General features: G+C 33.5%; 1 protein-coding gene across 1 annotated transcript in view; it reads left to right on the top strand.

The window, feature by feature from the left end:
• RNF167 (ring finger protein 167) overlaps nt 1-11,891 on the top strand; it is a 145,222-nt gene extending 133,331 nt beyond the window's left edge. The window contains exon 11 of the transcript XR_010090475.1: nt 11,881-11,891. The gene's annotated coding sequence lies outside the window, so the exon portion shown is untranslated. The remainder of the gene's footprint in view (nt 1-11,880) is intronic.
• The last annotated feature ends 11,957 nt before the right edge of the window (nt 11,892-23,848 follow it).

Below are 23,848 nucleotides of genomic sequence, written 5' to 3'. Positions count from 1 at the left end.
TAAAGACATACAATATATTGTAATGAATCTTAGAGTGTCAGTTCTATAGGCTACAGATACATACTATTCTCTATACTGTATCTTGTCTCTAGTGGAGTACCAGCTCTTCAGATCACTCTATATTTCTCTATATTATCACTCTATATTATCACTGTATACCGTATTATCACTGTATACCGTATTATCACTGTATACGATATTATCACTGTATTATCAATGTATTATCACTGTATACTGTATTACCACGCTATACGGTATTATCAATGTTTATTGTATTGTCACTGTATTATCACTATATACTATATTATCACTGTATACAATATTATCACTGTATTATCAATGTATTATCACTGTATACTGTATTACCACGCTATACGGTAATATCAATGTATATTGTATTATCACTGTATTATCAATGTATACTGTATTACCACGCTATACGGTAATATCAATGTATATTGTATTATCACTGTATTATCAATGTATACTGTATTACCACGCTATACGGTATTATCAATGTTTATTGTATTATCACTGTATTATCAATGTATTATCACTGTATACTGTATTACCACGCTATACGGTATTATCAATGTTTATTGTATTGTCACTGTATTATCACTATATACTATATTATCACTGTATACAATATTATCACTGTATTATCAATGTATTATCACTGTATACTGTATTACCACGCTATACGGTAATATCAATGTATATTGTATTATCACTGTATTATCAATGTATACTGTATTACCACGCTATACGGTATTATCAATGTTTATTGTATTATCACTGTATTATCAATGTATTATCACTGTATACTGTATTATCACGCTATACGGTATTATCAATGTTTATTGTATTGTCACTGTATTATCACTATATACTATATTATCACTGTATACAATATTATCACTGTATTATCAATGTATTATCACTGTATACTGTATTACCACGCTATACGGTAATATCAATGTATATTGTATTATCACTGTATTATCAATGTATACTGTATTACCACGCTATACGGTAATATCAATGTATATTGTATTATCACTGTATTATCAATGTATACTGTATTACCACGCTATACGGTATTATCAATGTTTATTGTATTGTCACTGTATTATCACTATATACTATATTATCACTGTATACGATATTATCACTGTATCATCAATGTATTATCACTGTATACTGTATTATCACGCTATACGGTATTATCAATGTTTATTGTATTATCACTGTATTATCACTATATACTGTATTATCACTGTATACAATATTATCAATGTATTATCACTGTATACTGTATTATCACGCTATACGGTATTATCAATGTATATTGTATTATCACTGTATTATCAATGTATACTGTATTATCACTAAACTGTATACAATATTATCACTGTATTATCAATGTATTATCACGGTATACTGTATTATCACGCTATATGGTATTATCAATGTATATTGTATTATCACTGTATTATCAATGTATACTGTATTATCACTAAACTGTATACAATATTATCACTGTATTGTCAATGTATTATCACTGTATACTGTATTATCACGCTATACGGTATTATCAATGTATATTGTATTATCACTGTATTATCAATGTATACTGTATTATCACTAAACTGTATACAATATTATCACTGTATTATCAATGTATTATCACTGTATACTGTATTATCACGCTATACGGTATTATCAATGTATATTGTATTATCACTGTATTATCACTAAACTGTATACAATATTATCACTGTATTATCAATGTATTATCACGGTATACTGTATTATCACGCTATATGGTATTATCACTGTATACTGTATTATCACTAAACTGTATACGATAATATCACTGTATTATCAATGTATTATCACTGTATACTGTATTATCACTGTATACAATATTATCACTGTATTATCAATGTATTATCACTGTATACTGTATTATCACTGTAGTGTGACAAAACCCCTTTATTTTTTTGTCCCAGTAATTTTTCCTGCATTTGGTAGATCCCGAAAGATCCAGGCTATCCGGGGATATAAGACTTGTGGGGGTTCTTATATGTGTTATATGTATTTTGGGATATTTAATATTTTATTTTCTGTAACTCTAGTGCCTGGGAGATAATTAGGTGAAGCAAAGTACACTCAATTATCTCCCAGACACAGAGACCATGGGGCGTGTTTTCCTATACTTTTGCTGGAGACCCCATGCTGGAGGTCTGTGTATAAAAGTGGGCCATCTGGCTATAATAAAACATTCCTGTTGTACCCTTCACCAAGTCTCGACTGATGTTTGGGTATGCGAACGAAGAAGCACTTGATATTAACCAGGTTCTACTGGGATTTTGGGAGAGTACGAACTAGCGTACCATGCGAACGTGCTATAATCACTCAAGCCTCTAGCATTTCGGGAGTGCGAAGGAAGGATCATATTTATTTATTTATTTATTATTGCCATTTATATAGCGCCAACAGATTCCGTAGCGCTTCACAATATTATGAGAGGGGGATTTAACTATAAATAGGACAATTACAAATAAACTTACAGGAACAATAGGTTGAAGAGGACCCTGCTCAAACGAGCTTACATTCTATAGGATAAAACACAAGTGGTTTGTTACACGGTATTATTACTGTATATGGTATTATCACTGTATATGGTATTATTACTGTATATGGTATTATCACTGTATACAGTATTATTACTGTATATGGTATTATCACTGTATACGGTATTACCACTGTATACTATCTTATTACTGTATACGGTATTATTACTGTTATGGTATTATCACTGTATACAGTATTATTACGGTATATGGTATTATCACTGTATACGGTATTATTACTGTATATGGTATTATCACTGTATACTATCTTATTACTGTATACGGTGTTATCACTGTATACGGTATTATTACTGTATATGGTATTATCAATGTATACTATATTATTACTGTATACGGTATTATCACTGTATCCAGTATTATTACTGTATATGGTATTATCACTGTATATGGTCTGGAGACGATATGGTATTATCGCTGTATACTATCCTCAAGGAGAGCCTAACAGGAACAGCTCTTACTAGTGATAATGCAAGGGAGTATGAGTATAGAAATCCCTGGTAGTGATATAGCAGCTCCCTACAATAAGAGACAGAACTCAGTATTGAGGTCTGAAGGTTTAATGGTACAGGTTGGCTTTATATACAATTCCTCAGGCCAGAGGCACACCCTCTGGACCTGATGGAGGGCCGCATTACAAACTGTACAGACCAATAAAAACAATATAACAATGTCCGACACCCCCACATACAGCACACAAGCCCTCCCCTCTGCCTATGATATCATTAAAGGGAAACTCCAGTGCCAGGAAAACAATCTATTATCACTGTATTATCACTGTATACTGTATTATCACTGCATACTCTATTATCACTTTATACTGTATTATAGTATCACTGTACACTGTATTATCACTGTATTATCACTGCATACTCTATTATCACTTTATACTGTATTATAGTATCACTGTACACTGTATTATCACTGTATTATCACTGCATACTCTATTATCACTGTATACTGTATTATAGTATCACTGTATACTGTATTATACACTGCTCAAAAAAATAAAGGGAACACTTAAACAACACAATGTAACTCCAAGTCAATCACACTTCTGTGAAATCAAACTGTTCACTTAGGAAGCAACACTGAGTGACAATCAATTTAACATGCTGTTGTGCAAATGGGATAGACAACAGGTGGAAATTATAGGCAATTAGCAAGACACCCCCAAAAATGAAGTGGTTCTGCAGGTGGTGACAACAGACCACTTCTCAGTTCCTATGGTTCCTGGCTGATGTTTTGGTCACTTTTGAATGCTGGCGGTGCTTTCACTCTAGTGGTAGCATGAGACGGAGTCTACAACCCACACAAGTGGCTCAGGTAGTGCAGCTCATCCAGGATGGCACATCAATGCGACCTGTGGCAAGAAGGTTTGCTGTGTCTGTCAGCATAGTGTCCAGAGCATGGAGGCGCTACCAGGGGACAGGCCAGTACATCAGGAGACGTGGAGGAGGCCGTAGGAGGGCAACAACCCAGCAGCAGGACCGCTACCTCCACCTTTGTGCAAGGAGGAACAGGAGTACTGCCAGAGCCCTGCAAAATGACCTCCAGCAGGCCTCAAATGTGCATGTGTCTGCTCAAACAGTCAGAAACAGACTCCATGAGGGTGGTATGAGGGCCCGACGTCCACAGGTGGGGGTTGTGCTTACAGCCCAACACCGTGCAGGACGTTTGGCATTTGCCAGAGAACACCAAGATTGGCAAATTCGCCACTGTCGCCCTGTGCTCTTCACAGATGCTCTTCACAGATGAAAGCAGGTTCACACTGAGACGCCGTGGAGTGGGTCAGTAATGGTGTGGGGTGGCATTTCTTTGGGGGGCCGCACAGCCCTCCATGTGCTCGCCTAACTACCAAGATGAGATCCTCAGACCCCTTGTGAGACCATATGCTGGTGCGGTTGGCCCTGGGTTCCTCCTAATGCAAGACAATGTTAGACCTCATGTGGCTGGAGTGTGTCAGCAGTTCCTGCAAGACGAAGGCATTGATGCTATGGACTGGCCTGCCTGTTCCCCAGAACTGAATCCAATTGAGCACATCTGGGACATCATGTCTCGCTCCATCCACCAACGTCACATTGCACCACAGACTGTCCAGGAGTTGGCAGATGCTTTAGTCCAGGTCTGGGAGGAGATGCCTCAGGAGACCATCCGCCACCTCATCAGGAGCATGCACAGGCGTTGTAGGGAGGTCATACAGGCACGTGGAGGCCACACACTACTGAGCCTCATTTTGACTTGTTTTAAGGACATTACATCAAAGTTGGATCAGCCTGTAGTGTGTTTTTTCTATAGATACTCAGTATTATTATACAGAGCGGTGTGTTCATTATCAGTGTATAGATACTCAGTATTATTATACAGAGCGGTGTGTTCATTATCAGTGTATAGATACTCAGTATCATTATACAGAGCAGTGTGTTCATTATCAGCGTATAGATACTCAGAATCATTATACAGAGCGCTGCGTTCATTATCAGTGTATAGATACTCAGGAACATTATACAAAGCGGTGTGTTCATTATCAGTGTATGGATACTCAGTATCATTATACAGAGCAGTGTGTTCATTATCAGCGTATAGATACTCAGGAACATTATACAAAGCGGTGTGTTCATTATCAGTGTATGGATACTCAGTATTATTATACAGAGCGGCGTGTTCATTATCAGTGTATAGATACTCAGTATTATTATACAGAGTGCTGTGTTCATTATCAGTGTATAGATACTCAGTATCATTATACAAAGCGGTGTGTTCATTATCAGTGTATAGATACTCAGTATCATTATACAGAGCTTTGTGTTCATTATCAGCGTATAGATACTCAGTATCATTATACAGAGCGGTGTGTTCATTATCAGTGTATAGATATTCAGTATCATTATACAGAGCAGTGTGTTCATTATCAGCGTATAGATACTCAGTATCATTATACAGAGCGCTGTGTTCATTATCAGCGTATAGATACTCAGGAACATTATACAAAGCGGTGTGTTCATTATCAGTGTATAGATACTCAGTATCATTATACAGAGCGGCGTGTTCATTATCAGTGTATGGATACTCAGTATCATACAGAGCGCTGTGTTCATTATCAGTGTATAGATACTCAGTATTATTATACAGAGCGGTGTGTTCATTATCAGTGTATAGATACTCTGTATTATTATACAGAGCGGTGTGTTCATTATCAGTGTATAGATACTCAGTATCATTATACAGAGCAGTGTGTTCATTATCAGCGTATAGATACTCAGAATCATTATACAGAGCGCTGCGTTCATTATCAGTGTATAGATACTCAGGAACATTATACAAAGCGGTGTGTTCATTATCAGTGTATGGATACTCAGTATCATTATACAGAGCAGTGTGTTCATTATCAGCGTATAGATACTCAGGAACATTATACAAAGCGGTGTGTTCATTATCAGTGTATGGATACTCAGTATTATTATACAGAGCGGCGTGTTCATTATCAGTGTATAGATACTCAGTATTATTATACAGAGCGCTGTGTTCATTATCAGTGTATAGATACTCAGTATCATTATACAAAGCGGTGTGTTCATTATCAGTGTATAGATACTCAGTATCATTATACAGAGCTTTGTGTTCATTATCAGCGTATAGATACTCAGTATCATTATACAGAGCGGTGTGTTCATTATCAGTGTATAGATACTCAGTATCATTATACAGAGCAGTGTGTTCATTATCAGCGTATAGATACTCAGTATCATTATACAGAGCGCTGTGTTCATTATCAGCGTATAGATACTCAGGAACATTATACAAAGCGGTGTGTTCATTATCAGTGTATGGATACTCAGTATTATTATACAGAGCGGCGTGTTCATTATCAGTGTATGGATACTCAGTATCATACAGAGCGCTGTGTTCATTATCAGTGTATAGATACTCAGTATCATTATACAAAGCGGCGTGTTCATTATCAGTGTATAGATACTCAGTATTATTATACAGAGCGGTGTGTTCATTATCAGTGTATATATACTCAGTATTATTATACAGAGCGCTGTGTTCATTATCAGTGTATAGATACTCGGTTTCATTATACAGAGCGCTGTGTTCATTATCAGTGTATAGATACTCAGTATCATTATACAGAGCGGTGTGTTCATTATCAGTGTATAGATACTCAGTATCATTATACAGAGCGGTGTGTTCATTATCAGTGTATAGATACTCAGTATTATTATACAGAGCGCTGTGTTCATTATCAGTGTATAGATACTCAGTTTCATTATACAGAGCGGTGTGTTCATTATCAGTGTATAGATACTCAGTATCATTATACAGAGCGCTGTGTTCATTATCAGTGTATAGATACTCAGTATCATTATACAGAGCGGTGTGTTCATTGTCAGCGTATAGATACTCTGTATCATTATACAGAGCGGTGAGTTCATTATCAGCGTATAGATACTCGGTATCATTATACAGAGCGATGTGTTCATTATCAGTGTATAGATACTCAGTATCATTATACAGAGCGGTGTGTTCATTATCAGTGTATAGATACTCAGTATTATTATACAGAGCGCTGTGTGTTCATTATCAGTGTATAGATACTCAGTATTATTATACAGAGCGCTGTGTTCATTATCAGTGTATAGATACTCAGTATTATTATACAGAGCGGCGTGTTCATTATCAGTGTATAGATACTCAGTATCATTATACAGAGCGCTGTGTGTTCATTATCAGTGTATAGATACTCAGTATCATTATACAGAGCGGTGTGTTCATAATCAGCGTATAGACACTCAGTATTATTATACAGAGCGGTGTGTTCATTATCAGTGTATAGATACTCGGTATCATTATACATAGCGCTGTGTTCATTATCAGTGTATAGATACTCAGTATCATTATACAGAGCGCTGTGTTCATTATCAGCGTATAGATACTCAGTATCATTATACAGAGCGCTGTGTTCATTATCAGTGTATAGATACTCAGTATCATTATACAGAGCGGTGTGTTAATTATCAGCGTATAGATACTCAGTATCATTATACAGAGCGGTGAGTTCATTATCAGTGTATAGATATACTCAGCATCATTATATACATAATAAAATAGCCAAATTTGTAAAAGTCTCCATTTTGGCTGATTTGGGATCAGTTTGCATTTTCCTGGTAAGCAGGTCCCTGTGTAAATAACCTTTCTGTTATATGTTGTAAAATGATCTGGTTTCTCTTTGTTTGTTTATGGAACTATCTAGTGCCCCTTAATAAAATAATTGTACATAAAGTGTCCTCTCTGCACAGCTAACTGCTTAGTGAATGAGCCCCTGGTGCCCAAGGTGTGTCTCACATTCTATAGCCTGGGTTAGGCTGACCAGACCCACATGGGCCCCACTCCTCCTGTGTCAGTGGCCCTTAAGGCTAAGGGATGTTGGAACAGGTTTGATACACAGCCCCCTGAGCTGTTTACATACCCGAATTCCATACAGCATTTCAAACACTCCCTCACAATGGGATCACTAAATAAAGGCCTACACTTTCACCCAAAGTGTCTTAACGCCACCCCTCTATAAACAGCACCGATACCAGGGATATTCACTAAGCAGATCTGATAATGGGTATAACACATTGTGTCAACTAATGCCAAGTCTACATGAGAGGCCCTCTAAACATATAGCCACTACAACTCATTGATTGTTACACTATTATCTCACACTGATTGTTACAGTATAAACTCACACTGATTGTTACACTATTATCTCACACTGATTGTTACAGTATAATCTCACACTGACTGTTACACTATTATCTCACACTGATTGTTACAGTATAATCTCACACTGACTGTTACACTATTATCTCACACTGATTGTTACAGTATAATCTCACACTGACTGTTACAGTATAAACTCACACTGATTGTTACACTATTATCTCACACTGATTGTTACAGTATAATCTCACACTGACTGTTACACTATTATCTCGCACTGACTGTTACAGTATTATATCACACTAACTGTTACATTATAATCGCACACTGACTGTTACAGTATTATATCACACTAACTGTTACAGTATAATCTCACACTGATTGTTACAGTATAATCTCACACTGATTGTTACAGTATAATCTCACACTGACTGTTACAGTATAATCTCACACTGATTGTTACAGTATAATCTCACACTGATTGTTACAGTATTATATCACACTAACTGTTACATTATAATCTCACACTGATTGTTACAGTATAATCTCACACTGACTGTTACAGTATAATCTCACACTGACTGTTACAGTATAATCTCACACTGATTGTTACAGTATAATCTCACACTGACTGTTACAGTATAATCTCACACTGATTGTTACAGTATAATCTCACACTGACTGTTACAGTATAATCTCACACTGATTGTTACAGTATAATCTCACACTGATTGTTACAGTATTATATCACACTAACTGTTACATTATAATCTCACACTGACTGTTACAGTATAATCTCACACTGATTGTAACAGTATTATATCACACTGACTGTTACACTATTATCTCACACTGATTGTAACAGTATTATATCACACTGACTGTTACATTATAATCTCACACTGACTGTTACAGTATAATCTCACACTGATTGTAACAGTATTATATCACACTGACTGTTACACTATTATCTCACACTGATTGTAACAGTATTATATCACACTAACTGTTACATTATAATCTCACACAGATTGTTACAGTATTATCATCTCACACTGACTGTTACATTATAATCTCACACTGATTGTAACAGTATTATCTCACACTGATTATTACATTATAATCTCACACTGACTGTTACAGTATTATCATCTCACACTAACTGTTACATTATAATCTCACACAGATTGTAACAGTATTATTATCTCACACTGATTGTTACTGTATTATTATCTCACACTGATTGTTACTGTATTATCATCTCACACTAACTGTTACATTATAATCTCACACAGATTGTAACAGTATTATTATCTCACACTGATTGTTACTGTATTATTATCTCACACTGATTGTTACTGTATAATCTCACACTGATTGTTACAGTATAATCTCACACTGATTGTTACAGTATAATCTAATACTGATTGTTATAGTGTTATATTTTTATTATTTTTATTATTGCAGTTTATATAGCGCCAACAGATTCCGTAGCGCTTTACAATATTATGAGAAGGGATTTAACTGTAAATAGGACAATTACAAATAAACTTACAGGAACAATAGGTTGAAGAGGACCCTGCTCGATCGAGCTTACATTCTATAGGAGGTGGGGTGTAAAACACATTAGGACAGGAATTTGCAATCAAATAAGGAGACTGCCCTTTAGGAGAGGGCAAGAGACAGGTATGTGAAGTAAGGGTTAGTCTTGGAGGCCATAAGCTTTCCTAAAGAGATGGGTTTTAAGGCACTTCTTAAAAGATGCAAAACTAGGGGAGAGTCTGTTGGCGGTAGGCAGGCTATTCCATAGGAAGGGAGCCGCATGCGAGAAGTCCTGCAAGCGCGAGTTGGCCATACGGGTGCAGACAACGGACAGGAGGTGGTCACGGGCAGAGCTGAGAGACCGAGAAGGGACATACCTATGGATCTCTGAGGAGATATAAGAGGGGCTAGAGTTGTTCAGTGCTTTATAGGTGTGAGTTAGTACCTTGAATTGACTCCTATAGCATACAGGAAGCCAATGTAAGGACTGGCAGAGGAACGACTAGAGATGAAAATCAGTCTAGCAGCAGCGTTCATTACGGACTGTAGGGGTGCAGCACGGCTTTTGGGAAGACTGATACTAACTGATACAGTATAATCTCACACTGATTGTTACAGTATAATCTCACACTGATTGTTACAGTATAATCTCACACTGATTGTAACATTATAATCTCACACTGATTGTTACAGTATAATCTCACACTGATTGTTACAGTATAATCATCTCACACTGATTGATACAGTATAATCTAATACTGATTGTTACAGTATAATCTCACACTGATTGTTACAGTATAATCTCACACTGATTGTTACAGTATAATCATCTCACACTGATTGATACAGTATAATCTAATACTGATTGTTACAGTATTATAATCTCACACTGATTGTTACAGTATAATCTCACACTGATTGTTACAGTATAATCTAATACTGATTGTTACAGTATTATAATCTCACACTGATTGTTACAGTATAATCTCACACTGATTGTTATAGTATTATCTCACACTGATTGTTACAGTATTATAATCTCACACTGATTGTTACAGTATAATCATCTCACACTGATTGATACAGTATAATCTAATACTGATTGTTACAGTATAATCTCACACTGATTGTTACAGTATAATCTCACACTGATTGTAACATTATAATCTCACACTGATTGTTACAGTATAATCTCACACTGATTGTTACAGTATAATCATCTCACACTGATTGATACAGTATAATCTAATACTGATTGTTACAGTATAATCTCACACTGATTGTTACAGTATAATCTCACACTGATTGTTACAGTATAATCATCTCACACTGATTGATACAGTATAATCTAATACTGATTGTTACAGTATTATAATCTCACACTGATTGTTACAGTATAATCTCACACTGATTGTTACAGTATAATCTAATACTGATTGTTACAGTATTATAATCTCACACTGATTGTTACAGTATAATCTCACACTGATTGTTACAGTATTATAATCTCACACTGATTGTTACAGTATAATCATCTCACACTGATTGATACAGTATAATCTAATACTGATTGTTACAGTATAATCTCACACTGATTGTTACAGTATAATCTCACACTGATTGTTACAGTATAATCATCTCACACTGATTGATACAGTATAATCTAATACTGATTGTTACAGTATTATAATCTCACACTGATTGTTACAGTATAATCTCACACTGATTGTTACAGTATAATCTAATACTGATTGTTACAGTATTATAATCTCACACTGATTGTTACAGTATAATCTCACACTGATTGTTATAGTATTATCTCACACTGATTGTTACAGTATTATAATCTCACACTGATTGTTACAGTATAATCTAATACTGATTGTTACAGTATTATAATCTCACACTGATTGTTACAGTATAATCTCACACTGACTGTTACAGTATAATCTCACACTTATTGTTACAGTATAATCTAACACTGATTGTTACAGTATTATAATCTCACACTGATTGTTACAGTATAATCTAATACTGATTGTTACAGTATTATAATCTCACACTGATTGTTACAGTATAATCTCACACTGATTGTTACAGTATTGTAATCTCACACTGATTGTTACAGTATAATCTAATACTGATTGTTACAGTATTATAATCTCACACTGATTGTTACAGTATAATCTCACACTGATTGTTACAGTATTATAATCTCACACTGATTGTTACAGTATAATCTCACACTGATTGTTACAGTATTATAATCTCACACTGATTGTTACAGTATAATCTAATACTGATTGTTACAGTATTATTATCTCACACTGATTGTTACAGTATAATCTCACTGATTGTAACAGTATTATCATCTCACACTGATTGTTACAGTATAATCTCACACTGACTGTTACAGTATAATCTCACACTGATTGTTACAGTATAATCTAATACTGATTGTTACAGTATTATAATCTCACACTGACTGTTACAGTATAATCTCACACTGACTGTTACAGTATAATCTCACACTGATTGTAACAGTATTATCATCTCACACTGATTGTTACAGTATAATCTCACACTGACTGTTACAGTATAATCTCACACTGATTGTTACAGTATAATCTCACACTGATTGTTACAGTATTATAAACTCACACTGATTGTTACAGTATAATCTGACACTGATTGTTACAGTATTATAATCTCACACTGATTGTTACAGTATAATCTCACACTGATTGTTACAGTATTATAAACTCACACTGATTGTTACAGTATAATCTCACACTGACTGTTACAGTATAAACTCACACTGATTGTTACAGTATAATCTCACACTGACTGTTACAGTATAATCTCACACTGATTGTTACAGTATAATCTCACACTGATTGTTACAGTATTATCTCACACTGATTGTTACAGTATAATCTCACACTGATTGTTACAGTATTATAAACTCACACTGATTGTTACAGTATAATCTCACACTGACTGTTACAGTATAATCTCACACTGATTGTTACAGTATAATCTCACACTGACTGTTACAGTATAAACTCACACTGATTGTTACAGTATAATCTCACACTGATTGTTACAGTATAATCTCACACTGACTGTTACAGTATAATCTCACACTGACTGTAACAGTATAATCTCACACTGATTGTTACAGTATAATCTCACACTGATTGTTACAGTATTATAATCTCACACTGACTGTTACAGTATAATCTCACACTGATTGTTACAGTATAATCTCACACTGATTGTTACAGTATTATCTCACACTGATTGTTACAGTATAATCTCACACTGATTGTTACAGTATAATCTCACACTGACTGTTACAGTATAATCTCACACTGACTGTAACAGTATAATCTCACACTGATTGTTACAGTATAATCTCACACTGATTGTTACAGTATTATAATCTCACACTGACTGTTACAGTATAATCTCACACTGATTGTTACAGTATAATCTCACACTGATTGTTACAGTATTATCTCACACTGATTGTTACAGTATAATCTCACACTGATTGTTACAGTATTATAAACTCACACTGATTGTTACAGTATAATCTCACACTGACTGTTACAGTATAATCTCACACTGATTGTTACAGTATAATCTCACACTGACTGTTACAGTATAAACTCACACTGATTGTTACAGTATAATCTCACACTGATTGTTACAGTATAATCTCACACTGACTGTTACAGTATAATCTCACACTGACTGTAACAGTATAATCTCACACTGATTGTTACAGTATAATCTCACACTGATTGTTACAGTATTATAAACTCACACTGATTGTTACAGTATAATCTCACACTGATTGTTACAGTATAATCTCACACTGACTGTTACAGTATAATCTCACACTGATTGTTACAGTATTATAAACTCACACTGATTGTTACAGTATAATCTCACACTGATTGTTACAGTATTATAAACTCACACTGATTGTTACAGTATAATCTCACACTGATTGTTACAGTATAATCTCACACTGACTGTTACAGTATAATCTCACACTGACTGTTACATTATAATCTCACACTGATTGTTACAGTATAATCTCACACTGACTGTTACAGTATAATCTCACACTGACTGTTACATTATAATTTCACACTGATTGTTACAGTATAATCTCACACTGACTGTTACATTATAATCTCACACTGATTGTTACAGTATAATCTCACACTGACTGTTACAGTATTATCATCTCACACTGATTGTTACAGTATAATCTCACACTGATTGTTACAGTATAATCTCACACTGATTGTTACAGTATTATCATCTCACACTGATTGTTACAGTATAATCTCACACTGATTGTTACAGTATTATCTCACACTGATTGTTACAGTATAATCTCACACTGATTGTTACAGTATAATCTCACACTGATTGTTACAGTATTATCATCTCACACTGATTGTTACAGTATAATCTCACACTGATTGTTACAGTATAATCTCACACTGATTGTAACATTATAATCTCACACTGATTGTTACAGTATAATCTGACACTGATTGTTACAGTATAATCTCACACTGATTGTAACATTATAATCTCACATTGACTGTTACAGTATAATCTGACACTGATTGTTACAGTATAATCTCACACTGATTGTTACAGTATAATCTCACACTGATTGTTGCAGTATAATCTCACACTGATTGTTACAGTATAATCTCACACTGACTGTTACATTATAATCTCACACTGACTGTTACAGTAGAATCTGACACTGATTGTTACAGTATAATCTCACACTGATTGTTACAGTATAATCTGACACTGATTGTTACAGTATAATCTCACACTGATTGTAACATTATAATCTCACACTGATTGTTACAGTATAATCTGACACTGATTGTTACAGTATAATCTCACACTGATTGTAACATTATAATCTCACACTGACTGTTACAGTATAATCTGACACTGATTGTTACAGTATAATCTGACACTGATTGTTACAGTATAATCTCACACTGATTGTTACAGTATAATCTCACACTGACTGTTACAGTATAATCTGACACTGACTGTTACATTATAATCTCACACTGATTGTTACAGTATTATAATCTCACACTGATTGTTACAGTATAATCTCACACTGATTGTAACATTATAATCTCACACTGACTGTTACAGTATAATCTGACACTGATTGTTACAGTATAATCTCACACTGATTGTTGCAGTATAATCTCAAACTGACTGTTACATTATAATCTCACACTGATTGTTACAGTATAATCTCACACTGATTGTTACAGTATTATAATCTCACACTGATTGTTACATTATAATCTCACACTGATTGTTACAGTATTATAATCTCACACTGATTGTTACATTATAATCTCACACTGATTGTTACAGTATAATCTCACACTGATTGTTACAGTATTATAATCTCACACTGATTGTTACATTATAATCTCACACTGATTGTTACAGTATTATAATCTCACACTGATTGTTACAGTATAATCTCACACTGATTGTTACAGTATTATAATCTCACACTGATTGTTACAGTATAATCTCACACTGATTGTTACAGTATTATAATCTCACACTGATTGTAACATTATAATCTCACACTGATTGTTACAGTATAATCTCACACTGACTGTTACAGTATAATCTCACACTGATTGTTACAGTATAATCTCACACTGATTGTTACAGTATTGTAATCTCACACTGATTGTTACAGTATTATCTCACACTGATTGTTACAGTATTATAATCTCACACTGATTGTTACAGTATAATCTGACACTGATTGTTACAGTATTGTAATCTCACACTGACTGTTACAGTATAATCTCACACTGATTGTTACAGTATAATCTCACACTGACTGTTACAGTATAATCTGACACTGACTGTTACATTATAATCTCACACTGATTGTTACAGTATTATAATCTCACACTGATTGTTACAGTATAATCTCACACTGATTGTAACATTATAATCTCACACTGACTGTTACAGTATAATCTGACACTGATTGTTACAGTATAATCTCACACTGATTGTTGCAGTATAATCTCAAACTGACTGTTACATTATAATCTCACACTGATTGTTACAGTATAATCTCACACTGATTGTTACAGTATTATAATCTCACACTGATTGTTACATTATAATCTCACACTGATTGTTACAGTATTATAATCTCACACTGATTGTTACATTATAATCTCACACTGATTGTTACAGTATAATCTCACACTGATTGTTACAGTATTATAATCTCACACTGATTGTTACATTATAATCTCACACTGATTGTTACAGTATTATAATCTCATACTGATTGTTACAGTATAATCTCACACTGATTGTTACAGTATTATAATCTCACACTGATTGTTACAGTATAATCTCACACTGATTTTTACAGTATTATAATCTCACACTGATTGTAACATTATAATCTCACACTGATTGTTACAGTATAATCTCACACTGACTGTTACAGTATAATCTCACACTGATTGTTACAGTATAATCTCACACTGATTGTTACAGTATTGTAATCTCACACTGATTGTTACAGTATTATCTCACACTGATTGTTACAGTATTATAATCTCACACTGATTGTTACAGTATAATCTCACACTGATTGTTACAGTATTATAATCTCACACTGATTGTAACATTATAATCTCACACTGATTGTTACAGTATAATCTCACACTGACTGTTACAGTATAATCTCACACTGATTGTTACAGTATAATCTCACACTGATTGTTACAGTATTGTAATCTCACACTGATTGTTACAGTATAATCTCACACTGATTGTTACAGTATTATAAACTCACACTGATTGTTACAGTATAATCTCACACTGATTGTTACAGTATAATCTCACACTGACTGTTACAGTATAATCTCACACTGATTGTTACAGTATTATAAACTCACACTGATTGTTACAGTATAATCTCACACTGATTGTTACAGTATTATAAACTCACACTGATTGTTACAGTATAATCTCACACTGATTGTTACAGTATAATCTCACACTGACTGTTACAGTATAATCTCACACTGACTGTTACATTATAATCTCACACTGATTGTTACAGTATAATCTCACACTGACTGTTACAGTATAAACTCACACTGATTGTTACAGTATAATCTCACACTGATTGTTACAGTATAATCTCACACTGACTGTTACAGTATAATCTCACACTGACTGTAACAGTATAATCTCACACTGATTGTTACAGTATAATCTCACACTGATTGTTACAGTATTATAAACTCACACTGATTGTTACAGTATAATCTCACACTGATTGTTACAGTATAATCTCACACTGACTGTTACAGTATAATCTCACACTGATTGTTACAGTATTATAAACTCACACTGATTGTTACAGTATAATCTCACACTGATTGTTACAGTATTATAAACTCACACTGATTGTTACAGTATAATCTCACACTGATTGTTACAGTATAATCTCACACTGACTGTTACAGTATAATCTCACACTGACTGTTACATTATAATCTCACACTGATTGTTACAGTATAATCTCACACTGACTGTTACAGTATAATCTCACACTGACTGTTACATTATAATTTCACACTGATTGTTACAGTATAATCTCACACTGACTGTTACATTATAATCTCACACTGATTGTTACAGTATAATCTCACACTGACTGTTACAGTATTATCATCTCACACTGATTGTTACAGTATAATCTCACACTGATTGTTACAGTATAATCTCACACTGATTGTTACAGTATTATCATCTCACACTGATTGTTACAGTATAATCTCACACTGATTGTTACAGTATTATCTCACACTGATTGTTACAGTATAATCTCACACTGATTGTTACAGTATAATCTCACACTGATTGTTACAGTATTATCATCTCACACTGATTGTTACAGTATAATCTCACACTGATTGTTACAGTATAATCTCACACTGATTGTAACATTATAATCTCACACTGATTGTTACAGTATAATCTGACACTGATTGTTACAGTATAATCTCACACTGATTGTAACATTATAATCTCACATTGACTGTTACAGTATAATCTGACACTGATTGTTACAGTATAATCTCACACTGATTGTTACAGTATAATCTCACACTGATTGTTGCAGTATAATCTCACACTGATTGTTACAGTATAATCTCACACTGACTGTTACATTATAATCTCACACTGACTGTTACAGTAGAATCTGACACTGATTGTTACAGTATAATCTCACACTGATTGTTACAGTATAATCTGACACTGATTGTTACAGTATAATCTCACACTGATTGTAACATTATAATCTCACACTGATTGTTACAGTATAATCTGACACTGATTGTTACAGTATAATCTCACACTGATTGTAACATTATAATCTCACACTGACTGTTACAGTATAATCTGACACTGATTGTTACAGTATAATCTGACACTGATTGTTACAGTATAATCTCACACTGATTGTTACAGTATAATCTCACACTGACTGTTACAGTATAATCTGACACTGACTGTTACATTATAATCTCACACTGATTGTTACAGTATTATAATCTCACACTGATTGTTACAGTATAATCTCACACTGATTGTAACATTATAATCTCACACTGACTGTTACAGTATAATCTGACACTGATTGTTACAGTATAATCTCACACTGATTGTTGCAGTATAATCTCAAACTGACTGTTACATTATAATCTCACACTGATTGTTACAGTATAATCTCACACTGATTGTTACAGTATTATAATCTCACACTGATTGTTACATTATAATCTCACACTGATTGTTACAGTATTATAATCTCACACTGATTGTTACATTATAATCTCACACTGATTGTTACAGTATAATCTCACACTGATTGTTACAGTATTATAATCTCACACTGATTGTTACATTATAATCTCACACTGATTGTTACAGTATTATAATCTCACACTGATTGTTACAGTATAATCTCACACTGATTGTTACAGTATTATAATCTCACACTGATTGTTACAGTATAATCTCACACTGATTGTTACAGTATTATAATCTCACACTGATTGTAACATTATAATCTCACACTGATTGTTACAGTATAATCTCACACTGACTGTTACAGTATAATCTCACACTGATTGTTACAGTATAATCTCACACTGATTGTTACAGTATTGTAATCTCACACTGATTGTTACAGTATTATCTCACACTGATTGTTACAGTATTATAATCTCACACTGATTGTTACAGTATAATCTGACACTGATTGTTACAGTATTGTAATCTCACACTGACTGTTACAGTATAATCTCACACTGATTGTTACAGTATAATCTCACACTGACTGTTACAGTATAATCTGACACTGACTGTTACATTATAATCTCACACTGATTGTTACAGTATTATAATCTCACACTGATTGTTACAGTATAATCTCACACTGATTGTAACATTATAATCTCACACTGACTGTTACAGTATAATCTGACACTGATTGTTACAGTATAATCTCACACTGATTGTTGCAGTATAATCTCAAACTGACTGTTACATTATAATCTCACACTGATTGTTACAGTATAATCTCACACTGATTGTTACAGTATTATAATCTCACACTGATTGTTACATTATAATCTCACACTGATTGTTACAGTATTATAATCTCACACTGATTGTTACATTATAATCTCACACTGATTGTTACAGTATAATCTCACACTGATTGTTACAGTATTATAATCTCACACTGATTGTTACATTATAATCTCACACTGATTGTTACAGTATTATAATCTCACACTGATTGTTACAGTATAATCTCACACTGATTGTTACAGTATTATAATCTCACACTGATTGTTACAGTATAATCTCACACTGATTTTTACAGTATTATAATCTCACACTGATTGTAACATTATAATCTCACACTGATTGTTACAGTATAATCTCACACTGACTGTTACAGTATAATCTCACACTGATTGTTACAGTATAATCTCACACTGATTGTTACAGTATTGTAATCTCACACTGATTGTTACAGTATTATCTCACACTGATTGTTACAGTATTATAATCTCACACTGATTGTTACAGTATAATCTCACACTGATTGTTACAGTATTATAATCTCACACTGATTGTAACATTATAATCTCACACTGATTGTTACAGTATAATCTCACACTGACTGTTACAGTATAATCTCACACTGATTGTTACAGTATAATCTCACACTGATTGTTACAGTATTGTAATCTCACACTGATTGTTACAGTATAATCTCACACTGATTGTTACAGTATTATAAACTCACACTGATTGTTACAGTATAATCTCACACTGATTGTTACAGTATAATCTCACACTGACTGTTACAGTATAATCTCACACTGATTGTTACAGTATTATAAACTCACACTGATTGTTACAGTATAATCTCACACTGATTGTTACAGTATTATAAACTCACACTGATTGTTACAGTATAATCTCACACTGATTGTTACAGTATAATCTCACACTGACTGTTACAGTATAATCTCACACTGACTGTTACATTATAATCTCACACTGATTGTTACAGTATAATCTCACACTGACTGTTACAGTATAAACTCACACTGATTGTTACAGTATAATCTCACACTGATTGTTACAGTATAATCTCACACTGACTGTTACAGTATAATCTCACACTGACTGTAACAGTATAATCTCACACTGATTGTTACAGTATAATCTCACACTGATTGTTACAGTATTATAAACTCACACTGATTGTTACAGTATAATCTCACACTGATTGTTACAGTATAATCTCACACTGACTGTTACAGTATAATCTCACACTGATTGTTACAGTATTATAAACTCACACTGATTGTTACAGTATAATCTCACACTGATTGTTACAGTATTATAAACTCACACTGATTGTTACAGTATAATCTCACACTGATTGTTACAGTATAATCTCACACTGACTGTTACAGTATAATCTCACACTGACTGTTACATTATAATCTCACACTGATTGTTACAGTATAATCTCACACTGACTGTTACAGTATAATCTCACACTGACTGTTACATTATAATTTCACACTGATTGTTACAGTATAATCTCACACTGACTGTTACATTATAATCTCACACTGATTGTTACAGTATAATCTCACACTGACTGTTACAGTATTATCATCTCACACTGATTGTTACAGTATAATCTCACACTGATTGTTACAGTATAATCTCACACTGATTGTTACAGTATTATCATCTCACACTGATTGTTACAGTATAATCTCACACTGATTGTTACAGTATTATCTCACACTGATTGTTACAGTATAATCTCACACTGATTGTTACAGTATAATCTCACACTGATTGTTACAGTATTATCATCTCACACTGATTGTTACAGTATAATCTCACACTGATTGTTACAGTATAATCTCACACTGATTGTAACATTATAATCTCACACTGATTGTTACAGTATAATCTGACACTGATTGTTACAGTATAATCTCACACTGATTGTAACATTATAATCTCACATTGACTGTTACAGTATAATCTGACACTGATTGTTACAGTATAATCTCACACTGATTGTTACAGTATAATCTCACACTGATTGTTGCAGTATAATCTCACACTGATTGTTACAGTATAATCTCACACTGACTGTTACATTATAATCTCACACTGACTGTTACAGTAGAATCTGACACTGATTGTTACAGTATAATCTCACACTGATTGTTACAGTATAATCTGACACTGATTGTTACAGTATAATCTCACACTGATTGTAACATTATAATCTCACACTGATTGTTACAGTATAATCTGACACTGATTGTTACAGTATAATCTCACACTGATTGTAACATTATAATCTCACACTGACTGTTACAGTATAATCTGACACTGATTGTTACAGTATAATCTGACACTGATTGTTACAGTATAATCTCACACTGATTGTTACAGTATAATCTCACACTGACTGTTACAGTATAATCTGACACTGACTGTTACATTATAATCTCACACTGATTGTTACAGTATTATAATCTCACACTGATTGTTACAGTATAATCTCACACTGATTGTAACATTATAATCTCACACTGACTGTTACAGTATAATCTGACACTGATTGTTACAGTATAATCTCACACTGATTGTTGCAGTATAATCTCAAACTGACTGTTACATTATAATCTCACACTGATTGTTACAGTATAATCTCACACTGATTGTTACAGTATTATAATCTCACACTGATTGTTACATTATAATCTCACACTGATTGTTACAGTATTATAATCTCACACTGATTGTTACATTATAATCTCACACTGATTGTTACAGTATAATCTCACACTGATTGTTACATTATAATCTCACACTGATTGTTACATTATAATCTCACACTGATTGTTACAGTATTATAATCTCACACTGATTGTTACAGTATAATCTCACACTGATTGTTACAGTATTATAATCTCACACTGATTGTTACAGTATAATCTCACACTGATTGTTACAGTATTATAATCTCACACTGATTGTAACATTATAATCTCACACTGATTGTTACAGTATAATCTCACACTGACTGTTACAGTATAATCTCACACTGATTGTTACAGTATAATCTCACACTGATTGTTACAGTATTGTAATCTCACACTGATTGTTACAGTATTATCTCACACTGATTGTTACAGTATTATAATCTCACACTGATTGTTACAGTATAATCTGACACTGATTGTTACAGTATTGTAATCTCACACTGACTGTTACAGTATAATCTCACACTGATTGTTACAGTATAATCTCACACTGACTGTTACAGTATAATCTGACACTGACTGTTACATTATAATCTCACACTGATTGTTACAGTATTATAATCTCACACTGATTGTTACAGTATAATCTCACACTGATTGTAACATTATAATCTCACACTGACTGTTACAGTATAATCTGACACTGATTGTTACAGTATAATCTCACACTGATTGTTGCAGTATAATCTCAAACTGACTGTTACATTATAATCTCACACTGATTGTTACAGTATAATCTCACACTGATTGTTACAGTATTATAATCTCACACTGATTGTTACATTATAATCTCACACTGATTGTTACAGTATTATAATCTCACACTGATTGTTACATTATAATCTCACACTGATTGTTACAGTATAATCTCACACTGATTGTTACAGTATTATAATCTCACACTGATTGTTACATTATAATCTCACACTGATTGTTACAGTATTATAATCTCACACTGATTGTTACAGTATAATCTCACGCTGATTGTTACAGTATTATAATCTCACACTGATTGTTACAGTATAATCTCACACTGATTGTTACAGTATTATAATCTCACACTGATTGTAACATTATAATCTCACACTGATTGTTACAGTATAATCTCACACTGACTGTTACAGTATAATCTCACACTGATTGTTACAGTATAATCTCACACTGATTGTTACAGTATTGTAATCTCACACTGATTGTTACAGTATTATCTCACACTGATTGTTACAGTATTATAATCTCACACTGATTGTTACAGTATAATCTCACACTGATTGTTACAGTATTGTAATCTCACACTGACTGTTACAGTATAATCTCACACTGATTGTTACAGTATAATCTCACACTGATTGTTACAGTATAAACTCACACTGACTCTTCAAACTGAAATCTTGACAGTAATATTTAATGAAGATTGCAGAT

Source organism: Pelobates fuscus, chromosome 3 (assembly GCF_036172605.1).
Source record: "Pelobates fuscus isolate aPelFus1 chromosome 3, aPelFus1.pri, whole genome shotgun sequence".
Taxonomy (NCBI): Eukaryota; Metazoa; Chordata; class Amphibia; order Anura; family Pelobatidae; genus Pelobates; species Pelobates fuscus.
Note: the sequence above shows the minus strand (reverse complement) of the source record. Positions and strands in the feature narration are given on the sequence as shown.